This window comes from Mesoplodon bidens (genome assembly GCF_964165515.1).
Source record: "Mesoplodon bidens genome assembly, chromosome: 11".
In the NCBI taxonomy this organism is placed as follows: Eukaryota; Metazoa; Chordata; class Mammalia; order Artiodactyla; family Ziphiidae; genus Mesoplodon; species Mesoplodon bidens.
This window is the reverse complement of record NC_138167.1, coordinates 85,048,694-85,068,907: the sequence shown is the minus strand read 5'-3', so window position 1 is coordinate 85,068,907 and position 20,214 is coordinate 85,048,694. Positions and strand designations below refer to the sequence as shown.

At 40.8% G+C, this 20,214-nt stretch overlaps 1 protein-coding gene across 5 annotated transcripts in view; it reads right to left on the bottom strand.

Moving 5' to 3' along the window:
- Positions 1-20,214, bottom strand: part of EEA1 (early endosome antigen 1) — a 315,773-nt gene that overhangs the window by 266,968 nt on the left and 28,591 nt on the right. The window lies entirely within an intron of this gene.

Here is a 20,214-nt window from a genome sequence, read left to right as displayed (position 1 = left end):
TGTAGTGAGAAGGTCTGGTGTCAGAAGCCAGCGAATGACGGGGAGGGTAGAGACTGATAGCTGTTCACCAAGATCCATTTCCTCTTCTTCTTGGTACGCAGACTCCCTTGCAGTTAGCGTTACTATGTCAAAAGAATATGAACAGAAGTGATGTGTGCCACTTTTAGACCTGGCCTATATAATCCTCCACCACGTGCTCCTCCACATTTTACCGTCTTCTTGCAGCTGGATACAGATGACAATGAGGTTCTACGTTTTGGTGATGCCACAGATGGAAGGAGCCTGGGTTCTTGAATAACTGCATGGAAGAGAGCCTACTTGCCTAGCTGAACACCTGCCAGGACTATAATATGAGCAAGAGGTAAATCTCTACTGTATGGTGGACACTGTGACCCGCCACCCAGGTTCCATTTCAATGAAAGACCTATTATCCCAACTGAGGGAGTGTGGTCAGCCCCTTCAGGGACTGCCTCAGCTCTAGGAGAGTTGCCTCACCCAAGGTCATACCCTTCGGGGGAAGCCTACACCCAGAGATCAACCGACACAAGAGTGCATATACAGCCACTGCAGTCTAACTCGGGGCATCACTAACAAGCCACCTCAGCTCCAGGGCTTCTGTGGGGATGACCAAGGTTGTCACCAGGCCTGACTTGAGCTCAGCTTCTGTCTTGCCCAATCCTGCTTCATTTCCTTCTTTTCTACAGATTTTAAATCTAAGAATACTCTCTAATAAACATCCTACACACCAAACTTTCAGAGTCTGCTTCTTGGAGAACCCACCCTGAGGCATACTGTGAACATATCCGCATAGTTGGGTATGTTTGTTACATCATCCTGGCCTGTTTTAACTAATACAGCATAGAGGAGGAACATTTTTCCTGCTGACCTGGCTATGCTAGGTTGGTCAGCAGACATAGTCTTTGTGATGCAGAAAAGCCTATGCCATCTGCAGTAGGAGAAAACATAATGAGTAGAGATAGAGACAGAGGGGAGAAAGAAAATCCCAGTTTTTGAAACAGAGATTCCTAAAGCTTTTTCTTGAGCTGCTCTAGTATGTTTACTAGAATAAAAGTATCAATTAAAAGTATCAATTCTTCCTTTCCCTTTTTTCCTTAAGATGATTTAAATTGAGTTTCTGTCACTTGTAACCAAAAGAGTCCGAATACAAGAGATTTGGTTACGTGTTGTGCAATACACGTGCATGTGTCCCCCACCCTTCCATTGCCACTGCCTCAAAACAGTTAAGGACAGATCTCTGTAAATTTTTTGATGAAGCCATATTTATCGAGGACTTACTATGTGCCAGGCCTATTCTAAGTACTTTCCATATATTAACACAATCCTCACAACAGTCCCATGAAATGGGTACTATTACTATGATTTCTGTTTTCAAAGAGGAAGGCTGAGGCACAGAAAGATGATATATGCCCAAGGTTACCCAATTTATGAGTGACAGGCTAGCCCCAGAGCCTGAACTCTTAGGCGGTGATGCTCTCCCACCTCTACTCACACAGCCTTGAGATGGGGAAGTGAGGTGCTTCAGTTTCACATGGGTTATATTTATGAGTGATTAGGGTTCTTCTCCTGCTCTACATGCAATCTACCAAGGCTTGCAAGAGACCTCAGTGAAGTCAACAGCAAAAATGTACCAGAAGGTAGAGAAGTCATCCCTAAACTAACAAGTAAAAGAAATGATTAGAGATGAAACCGTGAATGGAAAAGCCCGTGAGGTGGTGTTCAGACCTGAACTGATTCAGTGAACAAAGGCATGGGGGGCTGCAGGAGAAGCTTTGGAGGGTTAAGCTGGACACATAAACACCAGACTAGTTGGGAAGAACTGGTTTGGGGACCCAAGAGGAAGAGCATCAGTTCTGGATGGTACACAGGAAGATAATCGAAGAACAGTTTTATCTAAACCAGGACATGAGCCTAGAACTTGCCAGGAAGAGTGTGGTTTTCTCTAGGACCTGGGGAATGGGAACAAGAGAGCTCAAGCTGATAGGAAAATCGAGAGGCTTTTTTGGAAGCAGAGGCACCAATGGGAGGCAAAGCATCAGTTCTCTAAATTCAGAGTCCCTGTTATTACATATTGTGAACTGGTCACTCCCTGAGACTGCTCGCACTGGAGTTAAGGATCAGTTTCTTCCACTTCAAGGGCTGGGTGGGTGACGTTTCTTTGCCAAGAAGGGGAATTACAGAAGAGGCTACAGGCAGGGCTACATTCGCAGAAGAAAGTTCAGAGAAGCCCAATCCCAACCCTGAGCCCACCACCACCCATGTAAGAAGATGGTGAAGGCCTCTGTTGTTGACTGTGGGGGCCACCCCAGCATTTGGTCACTACTCTCAAAGTGAGTTTATTTCCCAGGCCTGTTAGCCTGCTTTAGAGTAAAACAGTGAGAAGGATCCAGTGTGCTCTCAGGGGAAAGACTTCCCTCCATTCAACCTGGGTCAGGCTATGGCAGAACGGATGTTGGTAAAGGCCACCGGGTACACAGTTCATCCATTAACACTTTTTACTAGGATGCTGTTCACTGTGTCCTGTGTGCACATCATGTCCCTGCTGAGAAATGTTTCAAGGCTAAAAGATTCTCCTTGTTTGCCACTCATTTCACGCCCATTTAACTGAATACCAGCTATGGTAAGTGATGACATGCATCATCTCGTTCATGTTTGAAAGTACCCTGTGAGAAAGCTATTATTGTTTTTTACTGCAGTAAAATATATGTAACATAAAATTTATTATTTTAGCTTTTTTTGAGTATACAATTGAGTGACATTAATATCGTCACATTGCTGTGCAACCATCACCTCCACTCATTTCCAGAACTTTTCTATTATCCCAAGATGAAACTCTGTACCCATTATACAATAACTCCCCATTTTCCCCACAGTCCCTGGCAACCAGCATTCTACTTCCTGTCTCTATGAATTTGTCTGTTCTAGGCACCCTATATAGTGAAATCACATAGTATTTGTTTTCTTGTGTCTGACATTTCATTCAGCGTAATGTTTTCAAGTTTCATTCATATTGTAGCATGTATCAGAATTTCCTTTTAAAGGCTGCATAATTTTCCCTTGTATGTATATACCACATTTTGTTTATCCATTCATCCTTGGACTTTTGAGTTTCTTCCACCCTTTCACAATTGTCAATATGCTGTTATAAACATTGGTGTACAAATATCTGTTCGAGTCCCTGCTTTCAATTCTTTTGTGTACGTATGAAGAAATGGAATTGCTGGATTATATGGTAATTCAGCTTCCTAACAAAGTTTTCCTTCATAAGGCAGCTGCTGTGCTTCCTATTGCCCAGGCCCAGGACTCCAGCCTCCAATCAATTCTGTGAGTCCCAAAGCCTTCCAATACATTCCCTCTGCCAGTTCTTGTTGTAACCAAAGGGCATACAGGAAGGAGACAGAGTGGGAGCAGGGTGCTCACAACCAGGAGATACATGTTGAACAGGTCAAGTTTGAGATGTCTGTGAGATATGTCAAGGGGGCTGACGGGTATTTGCACCTGGAGTTCAGGGTTGAAGCCTAGGATAAGGAGAAATAAATTTGGGAGTTATCAACATGTAGATGGAATAGTGGTGTCTAGCATAATGTCCCATGTCTTTTGATAAAAGTATACTGATTTTCTTTTGGGGAAATATTCCTCTTTCTTAGTTAATAATCTTGATGGGGCTGTTAATCAAAGTGCCAAACCCTCCTCTGGCCAAGTAGCAAGACTGGACAGTCAGCATATGTCATCCACCTGGTCACAGTGATTCTTAAGGGATGCTCAAATGAATTAGGTCAATTCAATAAGAATTAGCCAAAAGATATTTGATGGAATAATCAGGAACAAAAGTCCTGTCCTCTTTCTGGCAGGATTGCTAAACTGGTACAGTAAAAGCTTAGAGACACAGGGGCTTTTTTTTTTTTTTTAACCAACTTGGGGTCATAGCCTAATGAGAATGAGGTCAACACAGCAAAAAACAGATTCAAGTGACCAAGGGTGAGGGGCAATGTGCTGACGTGGCATTGAGTCCCTTGATGCTGTTATTCCAGAAATGAATTTCCTGATCATGTGAATCAATGAATTCCCATTTTTGCTTTGGATAGTTGAGTTGAGTTTCTGTTACTTGCAGCCAAGTGATTTCTGACAAGTCCAAGCATCACCTAAAGCCCCGTACTTGGATGAGATCACACAAGAGGAGAGTGTAGAGAGGAGGACTGAGCCACAGCACACTGTATAAAGACCCAATATAGGAAGAGGATACAGCATTTCAGTTAGATTGTCACTTGTCTTTGATAACAAATGGGACCAGAAAAATAATGTAATTCATTCCATTACAGAAGAAAATCTGTTGTCAGAATATTGATAATTTTTTAATCTGGGGGATAAGTATATAGGGGGCCTTATGTTTGAAAATTCCCACATTAAAAAATACACTTATGACACGGTGCTGTTGCATTTTCCCTGTATTGAAAGGACAGCACCTCTTTGCTGGAGAGCTCCCTTGCAGGCTGGGTCATGCCATCCAAGATAGTTATGGCTACCTGCCTTTTCTCGGCATCCAGCACTCTAAGATGTGGGAATTCGGGGGGTTTGGCAAGAAAACGTCAGACATGTGTGGGCTGTTTGTAAATTCGCATGAGCTCTCTGTGGTTTGACTGCACAAAGACAGGGGGGAGCTTGGACTCGGGCTCTGTTGGCCCCTGAATTCACTTTAGATGAGACAGATTGGTGTCTGCCAACTGGGCTCCCTCATTCCTAACAGTAGCCAGACTGGCATCTTTGGCTTCAAAAGGGACTGATCTGGTTCCCATGTGAACAGCAGGTTCTGCACCAAACTAATTTGAGCAAATTGTATGCAGTTATGAGTGGTGGGAAGATGAGTTCTACCCAATGGGGAGTTGAGACAACCAAATGTTGGCTTTGGAGTGGGAAACCAGACTAGGGATGAGAGCACAGTAATCCTAGAAACTGACAAATGGCCAGGAGTGCAGAAGCAGTCTACTAAGAGTCTGTGATTAGAAGGAAAAGTTTGCCCTTTTAATCAGACACAGGCAACAAAGGGAAACTCTTCCTTTTGTAACATAGGAGAGAAAATGTGGATTTCAAGTTGTCTGACTTTGGGTGGGTAGAGTCAGAAGTAGTCAGAGCCATCCAGCTAGCCCATGGATCTTGAAAACAAGATCCATTGATGAACAGCCTAATGAAGCACTAAGTACTCAGGCTCTGGAGCCAGATTGCCTGGGTTCATAGCCTGGGTTCACCATTTGCTTCCTTAATGATTCTGCACCTCAGTTTCCTCATCTGTAAAATGAAGATCACAATTTGGAACTGGAAAACATTATGCTAAGTGAAAAAACCTAGACATAAGAGGACAAATATTGTATTATTTCACTCATCTGAAGTACCTAGAACAAGTAAATTCATAGAACCTAGAACAGGCAAATTCATAGAGACAGAAAGTAGAATAGAGCTTTCTTCAGGGGCTGGAGGGAGGAGAGAATGGGGGCAAGGTATTGTTTAATGGGTAGAGAGTTTCAGTTTGAGATGATGAAAAAGTAATGGAGATGGATAGAGGAGATCGTTGCACGATATTGTTAATGTACTTAATGCCACTGAACTGTATACTTAAAAACAGTCAAAATGAAAGAAAGAAAATGATAACTATATGAGATAATGGAACACGTTAATTAGCTTGATTGTGGTGATTATTTCACAATGTATACGTATATCAAAACATCAAGTTGTGCAACTAAAGTACATACAATTTTTGTCAATTATACCTCATTAAAGCTGGGAAAAAATGGTTAAAGTGGTAAATTTTATGTTATGTGTATTTTACTCCAATAAAAAAATAAGGCTGTTGTTGCAAACGTAATATTGAGCAAAGAGATCACATAAAAGAATTAGTGCTGTGTGATGTCAATACATAAAGGTCAAACACAGGCAAAAATCGTCCCTGGCGGGGCTTCCCTGGTGGCGCCATGGTTAAGAATCCGCCTGCCAATGCAGGGGACACGGGTTCAATCCCTGGTCCAGGAAGACCCCACATGCTGCGGAGCAACTAAGCCCGTGCGCCACAACTACCAAAGCCCACACGCCACAACTACTGAAGCCCGCGTGCCTAAAGCCCGTGCTCTGCAACAAGAGAAGCCACTGCAATGAGAAGCCTGCGTACCGCAACGAAGAGCAGACCCCGCTCATCTCAACTAGAGAAAGCCCGCGCGCAGCAGCAAAGACCTAACGCAGCGAAAAAAAAAAATCATTCCTGGCATTAGAAACCAGGATAGTAGTTACCACTGAGGGTGGTGGAAACTGGAAAAAGTTAAAACAGATGATGCTCTTAGAATGGTACCTGACACTGGGTGGGGGTGGGGGTCCCTGGGGGTCCCTAAATCTTAGCGGCAGTATATAAAACTAAAGATGCCAGTACCTCTAGAAACCTTCCTGACCTCCCCCTGCACTTGAGGTGCCAATCATTCCATTCCCTCCTTGTCCACACCTCCTATGCTTCAAGATACTTTGCATTTGTTCTTCTAGAGCCCTGCTCCTTCCTGCTCTCTGCTTCTGGATCCTGACCCACAGCAATGTGCTCCTTCTTGCCCTCTGGCTTCCAGTCCTGTTGGCCTTATAATAGGGGGAGAACCAGCAGGAAACTGGAAGAGGGAAAGAGAGTGAGGTTGCGTGCCCTCCCTGTGGGGTCACTTGACCAAAGGTCACAATTACTGTGGAGCAGACCTCTCCACCCAGATCTCTCTTTCCCCAAGTTCTGTAACTGCTCCCTCCCATTGCCCCTTTGGGCCAAGTCATGGTAGTGGCACCCCATAATTACGAACCTAAAGACACTGTACTAATCTCCCTTGTTGTTTCTTGTGGTTTTCTTACACCCTGCAAGGACCTTTGTAAATCACATTTTCAATAAAATCTACCCCAATTTTCCCGGTTTCAGTGCCTCATCTACTTCTGCTGGGACCCTGACTGCTACCTACCCTCTTAGAGACCCGGGGAAAAGCCGCCACTGGCCCTACATGCTCAATCAGGTCACTGCTGACCACACCAGATATGAGAAGCTGACCACGGTGAACAACCCAGAGGCTCTCTGCTAACAATTTGGAATAGAGTCACAGAAGCTCTGAGTGACTGAGCCAGCAGAGAGCTGGCGAATTATAAGCTCACCCAGAGATAGCAAGAGTCAGTGCCATGGCAACCCAAAGCTGCAAGCAAGCTGAAGCTACTATAGGGCAGTCACAAAAATTGGTTTATGGAGGAAAGATGCAGAGTGTTATTTATTAATGATGTGAAGGCTTTAATATATTCAGGAAAAAATGTGTTCTAACAATATGCAAGCTAATGTAAAATCACCTAATGTGGGGTTTTTCAACTATTTAACTGTGTCTTTAAAGTCCCAGAAATATCGTTCCTACCAAAGTCATGTGAATGAGGCTACGTCTAAATATTTACTGCACAAAATGCAAGGATGCCACTCGTTACCAAGTCTTGTTAATATGTGTGTGTTGGGTAGATATGGAGAGGAGGGGGTAATGTTATTTAATAAACTGTGGTTACCCATTAGTAACTTCAAATCTAAGTTTTGAATTTAGATCACTAATGAAATACAATGGAATAGAAAATATCAGAAGGCATCATGGTTATAACAGTAAATATTGTTTCGTGAAACTGATTTCAGTGATACATATACTTGATCACAATGTAAAATGTATTTCTACGGGGTCAAACAGTTTGCAAAATTCTGATTGACTAAATTCTGTGGTTCAGAAATTACCCTGTTATACTGTCAATGTGGAGGTGAAAAATGAAGAAAACACAGTAGAGTTTTTATAAATAATTTTGTTAACATCTATAGGAATCATATTTTGAGCATTAGTATTTTCTTCCACTGATGGTTTAAAGTTGGGACCAAGTTACCATTTCATCATCTTCCTTTTCACTTTTCTCTTTTTTGCAAACTGCAGAAGGCAAGAGCCTTGACAATACTGTAATCATCGAGGTACCTCTCTAGTGCCTGGAACATCAAAGGCTCTAGATAAACATTTGACACATTTCTGAAAAATGATCTGTTCGCCAAGTCATTGTATCTACATCACAATCAGTGGTATGAATAAGGTATTTAAAAATTCCATATACGCATTTCCATAATCAAACATCATATGATCACTGGAATACCCCATGGAAAGTACTTTAATATCAATTTTTTCAAAGAGTGCACATATGTAAAGGAGATATTGTTACGTTATTCCTTGTATTATTTTTGGTTGGCATTTTTATTTTAGACATGATAATGCTGATGATAACACAGGGTCAGTAATAAACGTTACCAGCTGTAGTGGGTTAAATTGTGGCCCACGAAGGATGTGTCTACTTGGAACCCCAGAACGTGACCTTATTTGGAATACGGGTCTTTGCAGATGTAATTAAGATAAGGGTCTCAAGATGAGATCATCCTAGATTAGACTGAGCCTTAAATCCAACAACAAGTGTCCTTACAAGAGACAGAAAAGGAGAGGAGGTCACAGGAGGACAGAAACAGAGATTGGAATTATGAGCCCCAAAACAAGGAATGTCAAGGGTTGTCAGGAGCTGCCAGAAGCTGGGAGAGAGGCACGGAACAGATTGTCCCTCAGAACCTCTAGAGGGAACGTGGCCTTGTTGACACCCTGATGTTGACACCTTGATTTTGTTGACACAGGTTTTCAGAACTGTGAAAGAATAAATTTCTGTTGTTTTAAGTCACCAATTTTGTGGTAGCCCTAGGAAATGAATATGCCAGCTGAATAATTTACTAATAGTTTAAAAAAGTCACACCAATTATAAGCTTGGTTCTCCTAGCTCTTGCTTGACTCATATTCTTCATTTAGAGAATGTTGGTGAGTTACCATTGCTGGAATTTATTTTGAAATTGAGTGTTAAATTTCTGCGGCTACTTAAGTGCATAAGGGCACACAGCGACTGCCTTTCTTGGGACTGTAAACTAGACGATTGTTTGGATTTTTTTTTTTTTTGCTTAATATTTCCTTTTATTTAGCAGTTACCAAGATAATGACTTAGTTTCTTTTTATTATATATAAGTTAATTTATTAATATTAGAGTTCATTAGTGAATAGCAGAATTAATTAATGTAACAGATTATGAACTTGTAGCAAATTTTGTTTAGTTTTGCTTTATAAGATAAGCAATAAATCAGATCTCCCACCAGTTAACATTTTGCTGCTGATCTTTCTTGCAATACTGCCTAATGATAGTTTTTCATTACCTTTTGAAAATGAGCATTTTTAAAAATTGAGGTATCATTGACATATTATATATATATATATATATATATTGTTTTAATCTTAGAAAGTCAAATAATTTCAGGGGTAAAACTGAAAAATTAGACTTTAATTCCAACTGAAGGGCAGATTAGCAGAGTGATGAGGAACAGACTCATCACTGAGTCTGGGATGGGGTCAGACAGTCCTGGATAGGAACCTCTTAAGTGGGTGAATTTGGACAAATTACAGAAACTCTCTGGGCTTCTCTTTGCTCAATTGTAAAATAAGGGTTATTGAACTCTCCAGACTATTACCAGACAACTGAATAAGGGAGGCACTCTTAGGACAAAGTCTTAATAGTATCTCAGAAAAGGGAAGTCAGGGGAGGATCTTTATAGGGTTTAGGCTCTGGGTTCAAGTGACTTCAAGCAGGTCTTTCAAGAAGGGAATGGCCTAAAATTGGGCTAAGATCCTGACATAATTGTTTAGAATTGATGCATACAGGGAGGTGAGAGTCTTAAAGCAAGTCTTGATAGGTAACCATGGTTTAATGAGAACAAGAAGTCTGCCCATGACGAGCAGACTGTTATCTCAGATAAATTTGATCTGCAGAAATTTCCTGAAGCAAACGGAGAACTTATTTATTGGTTTTCAGTCTTATCTTTCCCAGGAAAAGTTTTCATGGAACAATAACTAAATCATATTGGTACAAGTGATCTCAGTTCTAAGTCCAAGGAGCCACTTCTTCTGGTTGTGCTAAGGAGTGAGACCATGGTTCTATATAGTGTCTGCCACATTGCAAGGACTAAATAAGCAATTAACTTATTATTATTATCCATTTAACTTTATTTGTAAAGACAAGACAAATGTAGCCATAAAATCTTGACACCCCTCAAATTTTTATTGCTTTTTATAAGTAATAAGCAGAATCAATGGCTTTTGGCTTTCCTGTAATTCAGGAACTGCTAAACTACTAAAGTTATTGGTAGAATTTGAACTTATGGAAATAACGGGACAAAAAGAGGGAAAAAATGAGGGCTCTTTTCCTTTGTCATGATTCTAGCTGGCTCTATATGTGCATTCCCCCAAGGACTCTTGAGTAATCAGCTCTCCACAACCTGCACATCTTCGGGAAGGAGCTAACCTTTGAAAATGCAGAGAGGTTTCCTGGGTGGTGTATCACGTGGAAATGCAATGCTTTATGGACATCAGAGGTGTCTGTTCACTCACTGTGCATAATCTCGGTTGAGTTAGTAAAATTTTCGAGGAAGGGGACTACATCTCTCCAGCCTCAGAACATACAAAGCCCAGAGGAATTCCTTGAGTGATTGTACTGGCTGCAGAATCTATAGATAGCAGCTGAGTTCGTTGCAGGGAACAGAAGATAACATGACCGGCTGCCTGTGTGACTCCAGAAATGAGTCTCCCTCCACCGAACCCTGGAGCAGCATCCTAGAGACAGGAGCAGTTACCCTGCTTCTCTCCTCTGACCATTTCAATCCAGGGCGTCTGAAGCACCCTTACTCAATTTCCCCATCTCTGACACACAGAGAGAAACAGCCCATGCAATCTTAACTGTTCTGATGTACCATAAATTAAATTAAATAATCCATGGTCCTTAGAAGAAAATTCTTTATAAACCCAAGGTATTGCTACTATTTGATAATGAAGTCAAGTGTAGAATGGATAGGAAACTTCAGTAGGTCAGACTAATAATAGAAATGCTGATTTGAATGAGCACAAATGCAATGCATAGACTGTGTTTTAAAAAATGCAACAGCAGTGGAAAACAACATGGACATTCCTCAAAAAATTAAAAATGGAACTACCATACAATCAGCAATTCCACTCCTGGGCATTTATCCAAAGAAAGCCAAAACACTAATTCGAAAACATCTATGCACCCCTATGTTCACTGCAGCATTATTTACAATAGCCAAGATATGGGAACAACCTAAGTGTCCATCAATAGATGAATGAATAAAGAAGATATGGTATACAATGAAATACTACTCAGCTATAAAAAAACATAAAATCTTGCCATTTGAAACAACATGGATAGACCTAAAGGGTAAGTGAAATAAGACAAAGACAAACACCATATGATTTCACTTACATGCAGAATCTAACAAACAAAACAAATAAACAAACATAACTAAACAGAAACAGAGTCACAGATACAGAAAACAAACAGGTGGTTGCCAGAGAGAAGAGCGTGGAGGGATGAGTGAAGTAGGTGGGGCAAATTAAGTGGTACAAACTTCCAGTTGTAAAATAAATGAGTCACATGAAGGTACAGTGTGGGGCATATAGTTGATAGTTATGTAATATCTTTGTGTGGTGACAAATGGCAACTAGACTTACAGTGGTGACCATTTTTGAAATGTATAGAAATACTGAACCTCTATGTTGTGTAACAGGAACTAACATAGTAACCGTAGGTCAATTATACTTCAAAAACAAACCAACTCATAGGAAAAGAGATCTGATTTGTGGTTACCAGAAGTGGGGGATTGGGGTTGGGGAAATTGGAAGAAGGCAGTCAAAAGGTACAAACTTTCAGTTATAAGATAAACAGTTACTAGGGATGTAATGTGCAACATGATAAATATAATTAACACTGCTGTTTGTTATACATGAAAGTTAAGAGAGTTATCAGTTATCACTAAGAGTTATCACAGGGAAACAATTTTTTTCTATTTCTTTAATGAGAAATATGAGACGGATGTTCACTAAACCTACTGTGGTAATCATTCCATGATGTATGTAAGTCAAATCATTATGCTGTACACCTCAAATTTATAGTGTTGCATGCCAATTATATCTCAATTTTAAAAATAAACATAAAAGTGCAACAGCATATAGCTTCCAAACATGCTATGATCTTAGGAACCAAGTAGTAGATGTATTTAGCTAGTGACTAGGTAAGATGATGGATAATTGACATTAGTTACTTATATGCTTAATTGGTCTGAACATTTACCTTACACTGCTTTTTCATGATTAATTTGCTCAATTTGTTAAAAGGGTTTCCTAAGCAAATGTGACTTCATTTCAGCACCTGTTTGAATTCCAACTATTGGTGTATTTTGGCTTAATAGCTGAATGCCTAAGAGTCAGGTTCCAGGGCCTTACTACCTAACTCTGCATTCCCACCTACCATTTTCCGGCTATGTACCCCTGGTCAGATTACTTAACGTTTCTCTAATGAAAAAAAATGAAAATAATAACCACAGTTACCTCAGAGGGTATTTGGGAGGATTAAATGCGTTAATGTAAAGTAATTCAAGAGCTCAGTGCATAGTGTGTCATATATTCCAGCTCTTATTTATTTTCCTTGAAATTACCTATAGGAACTTTACCACCTGACATTTACAGAGACATTGTCCTATGGATCCATAATGTGTGGAAGGATTCTGCAGTGCTTTTAGTTTGAACCTGTGTCCTCTATAGCCTGTGTTATAAAATGAGTCTGGGCAAGAAGTTAGGAAATTTGGGCTTAAGGTCCAATGCAGCCATGAACTATGTGATCTTGAGTGCATCACTTCAACCCTCTGGACCTATTCACTCAAAAAAAAGGGGGGGGCAGGAGTGGGCTGACTGCATCATCCTGAGACAACGTAATGTGCTAGAAAGAATCCTAGAGCAAGAGTCCAAAGTTCAAGGTCTAGTTCTAGCACTTGTTAGGTGTAAAATTCACAAAAAGTCACACAACTTCATGGAAACTTAGTTTCCATATCTGGAAAATGGGCAGAATAATATCAGAAACACTCCTCTTCCAGATTTGTGGTGAGCATAAAATTAGATAATGAAGAAAGCACTTTGTAAATGAAAAAGCACCAAATAAATGTAAGGTAATATTATTTATAAAATTCTATTTATTCTAATTTTTATGCTAAATCTTATTATTTTCCTACAGTCTTTTACAAGTGTTTGTGCTCCTACAGGCAGAATTCTGTGGGTTAGAACCAGACTATAAAAATGCATTTGTTGGACCTCAGACTATCTACTATAAGCAATGTTTTCCCTTTGTTAAGATAAGAGCAATACATTTTCAGTTTGTCCCTGAGTCATCATCTAAGCATAACTCTGTATGAATCAAGAAATCAGGGGCTTCCCTGGTGGCGCAGTGGTTGGGAGTCTGTCTGCCGATGCAGGGGACACAGGTTCGTGCCCCGGTCTGGGAGGATCCCGCGTACCGTGGAACGGCTGGGCCCGTGGGCCATGGCCGCTGGGCCTGCACATCCGGAGCCTGTGCTCCACAATGGGGGAGGTCTCGGCAGTGAGAGGCTCGCGTGCCGCAAAAAAAAAAAAAAAAAAAAAGAAATCTAAGAATTATCTATTTATTCATGTTTTCCTTTTTGTGCAAATATCTCTGCAGATATAATTTAAGAGATAACTTGCTTCAGAAGCAAGAGGGAAGAGATATGGGAACATATGTATATGTATAAATGATTCACTTTGTTATAAAGCAGAAACTAACACAACATTGTAAAGCAATTATACTCCAATAAAGATGTTAAAAAAAAATAAATAACTTGCTTCTGTCTTAGGCTTTCTTAATATTTGAAAGGTGCTGTTGTAAAGGAAGAGGGTAAAGGAAGATTATCCTCACAAAGAAAGGAGACACACACACACGACATAGACACACATAGACACAAATATCAACACAAACTCTATGCTACAACCAGAAAAGCACCTTCCTACCACTGGGCCCTTATCTATGTTGTCCCTGTCACCTGGAATTCCTTTTCCTCCCATATCTACCTGTCCAATCCTACCTAGAATTCAGAGCTTTGTTAAAATCAACTTTTTGGTGGGAGGCATTGAGTGGTTCTTTGTCCTACCAATAATCTTTAAGATAGTTACTTCCTTTTTAAACATGACAAAACTGACAAACAAGAGATTAAATGATTTGTTCAAGGTCACCTTTGTGAAATTTTCAGAAAAATTTAACTCAGGTATTTTTCCCCTTGTACCCCACATATACCTTCTCAAATCACTGTAGTCTGGACCAATTCACACCCCCTGCCACTAATCCAGTTCTCTTGTAACACATATATGATATCATATGTTGCTTTGCATTAGAGTTCCTTGTGAATAGATCCCTCCATCCCCAGAGAGTAGGTCCCAGAGAACAGTAACCATTCTAATCTTCAAATCCATCATAGCTTTTAGCACTGCATATGCATCCAGGTATTGCAAAATTTGTATTTGTTGAATTTGGAGTGGGACATCCCAAGGATATTTCCTGCTACCTTTCTATGAATGAACTCAGGTTTGTATGAGTCCACTTTGATTCTCACCTAAGGAAGATCTTCAGGAAACAGCAAAAGCACCACAATGTAGATGCAAGAGATGGCAAAGACTCAAGGCCTATCACTGCCCCTGCGAGCTTTGTAATTCTCAGATGCAAAGTTCTCCATGGAAAGAACAAGGCATGATGGGCAATCCCTTCCAGAGAGCTTTTGGGAGCGACCTGTCCTTGACATGTCCTGAGTTAACTGTGGTCTGAGGGCCCAACGCCACTGGCAGCATGATTTTAATGACTGCCATTACTTCTGCCATTACTACCACCCAACGAAAACCATCACTGGCTCAAAGTGGTAATCCCTCTGCTGTGCAGTGCCATGGGACTCCAGAGCGCAACAGCACATATGGTCTCTGCCAACAGCGCTATTCATCAAAGGAGGATAAAAATCACAGTCGTACCCTGCTCTTCATAGTCGGGAATGGGTTTAGGCAAGTCCCAGCTTCAACTCAGCTTGGGTCTTTCAAAGATGCAGCCCCCGTTTTTCTACGAAGCACTTCATAAAAGTGAAAATGGAACACATGCTGAGTGGGATTTTCAGAATAATGAAAGCCCTGTAATTAGTAAGCAATAGTTAAAATTGTATTACCCTGTAAGAGCAAGGCATCGTAACAAGTTAATGCAATTACTAATTCAGCTTTTCTAGAGATAGAAGCAAAGAGTGCGATTAAATCCTTCATCGTTAATTTTGCAGGGGCCTAATGAAAGGGAAATAAATGAGCTGGGTCCCCTTCTTCCCACCTCTGCTGTGTCATCAGGGGAGAGGTTCCCCACCTCCCCCTCTCCAATCCCTTCTGAAAAATAAAACAGGCCACCAGCTGTGAAATGGATTATGCCCTGCCACTCTGCACCTGGAACAGAAGCCCTCATTTTTGACAAAGATTGCCAAGAATTTTGCATCACTGCCTTGCAGCTTTCTCTTCCCTCGTTAGCCCGCTCCTTCTGCTTAACAAAAAATTTGCTGTGTGCTGATTTGTGGGTGAATGTCGCCGCACATCGTATCCAGAGATTCTTACCTAGGCCAATACACAGAACCAGTCTAACTCACCATCTCTACCTGTAACCCTTCTCCCATACAAACCCAATCCACTCCAGGCAAATGATCGACCCACCATCGACCAAACACAATTTTCACTTTCTGATCACTACATCCTTCAGTCTGCTTGCAGAGTCATTTTGGAGTGGATACAAAATGAAGACAATTTCTCCCAGCCACCCACATTGGAGGACACTGGTCTGATGTAGTGAGTGGCAGTTCACTGCTGTAAAGAGGACAGATGAGAGGTTGGCTCAACCCTTTGATGCTAAGCAAAAACCCCAGAAACTCACCTATCTCCGTGTAATTATAACTTTTAGCATCCTGCAGTACCAAGCCAAATAGTTCCTACTTGTACATGCATTGTTATAAATGAACAACCAAATTCAGTACATGGTTGGTCAATTCTGTACACAGAATAGTGACCTCTGGGTGATTATTTTGATCAACCTAACTCACACATTTCTGGTTCAACAGAGGTATTCAATGAAGACCTAAGACTGTGTGTAAATGGAACACAATTTCATAAAGGGTTAACTTAGAATATCTAAACAGCGAATTAACTTGTATTTCACTGAATCTAAGGTGCCACTAATCGTAAGACACACCATTATTTAATCTGTCATGGAGAAAAAAAATGCCCATTGAACCATGACACCATGCTTTCTTATTAGAACTTTTCATTTTCTGTTATGCTAAATTTATTCGATATAGATATGTGTTTTTAAAACAACACGTGACCACAATACAAACATCTATACCAAGTTTCCACACGCACAGCAATGACCACATTGCCACATCTGCCACCTGACCAACAGTGATGGTGACACCATCAATTATAAGGTGTATCCTGATTTCAAAATTGTTAAATTGTAAGAAAAAGGGCACTTCCACAGTGGTGAAATATAGCACCTGTATTCTTGAGATGAGGACTGCATGCAGTCAATAGCCTCTCCTCACCTGACATCAGCTGTAGCCCCAAGTGGGGAATGGTTCCTATCCGTGTCCTTGGAGTCTTCTTCTTCCTCTGTCTCTTCCTTCCTGTGCTCCACCATGGTCCCGCCAGGGCTGGCTGCACAGCTAACGCCTCACACTGGCCTACGCCGTGGCCAGTTGTTAAGACTCAAGCTTTTTTTTTTTTTTTTTTTTCCCTTTTCTAAAACTCCTTAAGGCTCACCATCACTATCTTGTTCCTACTATTATTACTCTTTACATTTTTTTCCTTAAGCTTCTTTTTCTTTACATCAAGAAAAACTTCCATTGATTGAAAATGAGTAACTGTTCTCTCCCAGGAGGCATGTAGAGGTCTGCAAAGACGTGGGGGTAGAAAAGAACAGTGATCTAGGATGCTAGTTCAAAGAGTGTCCCTCCCCCACTTTCAGGAAGCCACCTAAACATACTCTATTAGACTACCTTTTTTTAAAGAATTTAAATTTCTTTTTTTCTATTATACGGCACGATGAAAGGGAATACCTTGTCTCTGGGGTGTCAGCTCCTGGCAGGAAGAGAAGAACAGAAAGCCCTTTAGCTCTTTACTGGCTATCACTGTGGTTATCTAACCATCTCACGACCCCTCAGCCAGAATGGGCAAGACTGCCCTACATGCCTCACAGCCTTACACACACACACACACACACACACACACACACACACACACACCTCAAGCTGACTGTTGATTTTTTATTTACTTTGTTTTGTCTTCAAAGAGGTTTTCAATATTCATGTTAACCTGGTTTCATCTATATGGAAATGTTCAGGGACATGTGGGCATTCTGTGATTTGTCCTGGTTCTAAATGCCCCTGAGGGTGGCCCTGACCCATAGATATACATACAAGTTGGCTTCAGAGCCAACTTCAAAAACTTACCTCGCTGACCCCCAAACCTGAAATGACCTCACCCTCCTCTGCCCAGTGATAGTTCTTAGAGTCTATTCTCCCTATTTGGTGTTTATATCCAGTGGTGTGCTGGTAAATATTTAACAACTGGCTGGGGGTGGGAGGTGGAGGGAGGAAGTCTTGGTTTTCAGTGCTTGTTAATTTCTATGGAGTAAATACTCCCACCATGGCTGAGTTCAAGCCACCAACGTGACATCACCCAACATAGTTGGAAGAAATGCACGCGGCACACCATATAGACACAGTAGATATAAATGACCTCAAGATTAGAGATGATAGTAAAATGTAGTAGAATGATTAGGAAGTGATGAGTTTCAGTTCCTTATTACCTTTGTTTTTAATATCATTTATTTAATCATAAGTTTATATAATTTAATTTTTAATAATGGCTGAGTTTAGCAACCAGCTCTCAAAACTCTAGAAAATTTAGCAGCTGGCTCCTTGCAAGCCAGTATGAGCAGCTCCAGCATGCATATTTAATTATATATGCAATAAAGTATATACTACCTTGTTTTATTATTATCTTTATCTTTTATGTCCCCAACTAGATTATACACTCTAGAATATAAAGTTATTGTTCTCATACTTCTTTCCATTTACTCTGCTGCTAAACACGAAAAGGTAATTAATTTCCAACATTAATAATGATGTTTCCTCATTAAAAATGTTTTTGAGGGACCATTAAAATTCACTAATAACAAAATTTTGGGCACACCCCAAATCTGACTCTTCCTGCAATCACATTTTTAACCAAAAAAGCTTATGAACTAAAAAAATATATTATCAAAAAAGATATATTTCTATCAATGTAATTGAATCATTTTGCCACCAATTATAAGATCATCTACTATTAAGAGCAGCAGTGACAAGCATTTTTATCAATGCTGTTGAGAACCCTGATCAGCTTTCAATCACCAACAAGCAAGCAAACCAGCCCCTATTGCTGTTGAAGTTAGAGTTCTATGGGAGAGAGTGTTCCTGGGGTGGAAGTCCTGTGGTAGGAGAACCAAACTGAGAAACTTAATTAACCAAACCCCCAAGAGTGATCAATCCCCTTAAAATTTACACTTAGAAAGAATTGGCATATAACCCCAAATGCCAACTATTTTCAAGGAGATACTGTTATGGTTCCCCTTTGAGAAATAGCTTTCCAGTAACAATAATCTTGCTTTCAACCAACCAGGATGCTTCCTTTCCAGAAACAAAGAATCAGATTAGCAATGAGAAGGGTATTTGTTGAGTATCAAACCAGAACACAGGAAATTTAAAGGTCTTGAAAGAAGCATTCTCCAGGCTATAAACAATCCAAAAGAACCATCCCTGTTCCACAATGGAGTGTATCTATCTGATCCCAAGACTGTTACTATCTACTAAAGTGTATCTGTCGCAGTTACGAAGTGCTGGTAAAGTCAGTGAAAATTCTCAATGTCAGTGAAAATCACCAAAACCGTTATTAGCTCAAGTTACAACTGAATGAATTTTAGCTTTATATGCTACAGTTACACTGCAAACAAAGCTCACTGAGAATATGCCCTAGTCCAGGGTTGGAAAATGCATAGCACACACACTGCCACCCACCATTTCCTATACACCCTTGGCAGACATCAGTAATTGATTACTATACCCTTCTTCCATTCTTTCTAACACAGTCCAGTAGGCAGCACTCCCAATCCTGCCCCTAGGCTCTAGATAAAGAATTAGGAAGCAAGGTATGTGCAGGCCTCTCACTGGGAGAGTAAGGGTTACAAGTGACTAAGTGTGGTATTTCAGGTTCCTTCGGATGGTGTTGCCATCAGAGGGCAGCCACTTTCCACACAAGCAGAACCATCTCTTTATCTCCCTGTACTTGCCCCTCTCTAAACATCTTACGTTCATCTCAGTCACTTTCCTATTTACTTGTCTTCCTCCCTTCATGAGACAATGAGCTCCTTGAGGGCAAGGCCAGTCTTTCTGTCCTCCTGCCACCATGGTGCTTAACACACAGTAGGGCCTCTCCTAGCACACAGTAGGGCCTCTGTATGCATTTATGAGTTAAATTATTGACCAAGTGTGCCGAAAATCACAGACCCCTTCTTCGGGGTTGTAGCAAATTTTCCCCAAGTTCTTAGGCATGGGCTTGGGCCCTGCTCTCTCTAATTCCTCATACCATAAATAATTCCCATAAGGGCACTAGTCTTTTGGCTCTTCCACCCCGTAGAATGAAGCTGCCTAAGTCTGCACCCAAAAGGTTTGATGCAGAAAGAAACTCTGGATGTCCTTCAGTCTTACGTTGTAGCACTTTTCAGTGGTGGTCTCACAGGCAGGCTGTGGGACTACGTTTCTCATCAATATTACTTCTGGCTGCAACCCTTCTCCCACCCTGAACATCTTAGAGCATCTTTTTTCCCTTGTGGACTTTAATGACATTCTTCCAATAGCCTTTTGAAATTGAGCAAGCTCCTGGGAGCAACTTAAAAAGGGCTATGTTCTTCCTGGTCAGCATTTTCGATCTCTGATTATAACTTTACAGGATGGCTTTCACTTAATACTTCTAAGGTGGGGCTGAGAGTAACTGATGGTTTCAAAACTAAATCTTCAGTGGCCTCTGTCAATGTATTGAGGTTTAATGCCTCTTATGTTCTTAGAGAGGCTGCTGAAAGCAAAGAGGAAACATATGCTATCTTTCATCCTAGGAGAACAGAGGAATTTTACTAGAGTGTAGTAAA